General features: G+C 30.5%; 1 long non-coding RNA gene across 1 annotated transcript; it reads right to left on the bottom strand.

The window, feature by feature from the left end:
• Nucleotides 1–28: 28 nt before the first annotated feature.
• LOC109593382 (uncharacterized) lies at nt 29–738 on the bottom strand. Its single transcript, XR_002190926.1, has 2 exons — nt 581–738; nt 29–172 (listed from the first exon to the last, which is right to left on the bottom strand). It is a non-coding gene; the product is annotated as an uncharacterized LOC109593382 (long non-coding RNA).
• Between the last annotated feature and the right edge of the window lie 475 nt (nt 739–1,213).

Below are 1,213 nucleotides of genomic sequence, written 5' to 3'. Positions count from 1 at the left end.
AGCTGTTCCTCATAGAATTCTCTTTCTCTTTTTTGTAGGTGCCCTCTGAGTAATTGAACCTCTTTGCCTAATCCTAAATTCTCCCAATCACTCAGTATCCTTCTTCTTAGTTGATCTTGATACTGGTCCAGAGGTATTACAACAGTAGACCAATCATTATCACTAGTATATCCTATACAGTAACAAAATAGTGGAAAATAAGAAATACACAAATTAATTACACTTAGTTACTATGGTAACCTTATTATTGATGGATTCATGTTTAATCATTGTATGTGTGACCTCTGTCAGTTTACACAGTTAACCACATGAACATATTATTGTATATAATTACACTGATAATAATATTTCATTCACTCTAGCTCCTATTAATATCAGTGTTTCTGTATCTGCAGTCATTATATTTCACTATTGTACATAGCAGGAATCAATTGGTAATAATTAGTATCAAAGGTATACGCCAAATGCTCTCATTAAATATTCATCATAAGAATTACTTACTTTATTGTAATATTATCATTACTAATTATCTTTACATATTCAATACACATTGTATCTACTTCTGTTTACATGTACTTACTGAGTTCAATAACTGCTGTATCAGTACTGTAGCTTGCTGATCCTCCTCCAAACTCAATTATCCAGTTAGTAGTTGGGGTCACACTCCACACTGAGAGAGAATGACTGTATCTCCTAGTGACATTGTCTGGTAGATTAATCTATAAAATTAAAATGATAATAATTAATTTGTGTATGACATATTAATTTATTTGATATCTAGTTAATAAACACAATAACTAACTCACAGTTTTATAGTTTGCACAGTGTGTTTTATGTAACACAAAGATCACATAATAAAATTAATAATACACAATATATTAATAGACTAGTATACACAACTGAGTCTGTTATTATATCATGTGAGTCCTCAATAAAGAACTTACTAAGTGTCTGCATGTACACACATACACATACACATACTAATGACACACTAACACACATACATCTACATCTATACATGCATACACATATAAAGCTACATGTAAAGCATGCATAATTGCTCACACACATACACACACATGTACATGTTACATGTACACATGATGTACGTGTTAGTACACACATACACATATTAAAACATATGCACACATACACACAAATACATGCATGTACATACACAATGTACACAATCTATATAAAATACAATTTACTT

Source organism: Amphimedon queenslandica, unplaced genomic scaffold, assembly GCF_000090795.2.
Source record: "Amphimedon queenslandica unplaced genomic scaffold, v1.1 AMPQUscaffold_1770_Cont26223, whole genome shotgun sequence".
Lineage (NCBI taxonomy): Eukaryota > Metazoa > Porifera > Demospongiae > Haplosclerida > Niphatidae > Amphimedon > Amphimedon queenslandica.
Note: the sequence above shows the minus strand (reverse complement) of the source record. Positions and strands in the feature narration are given on the sequence as shown.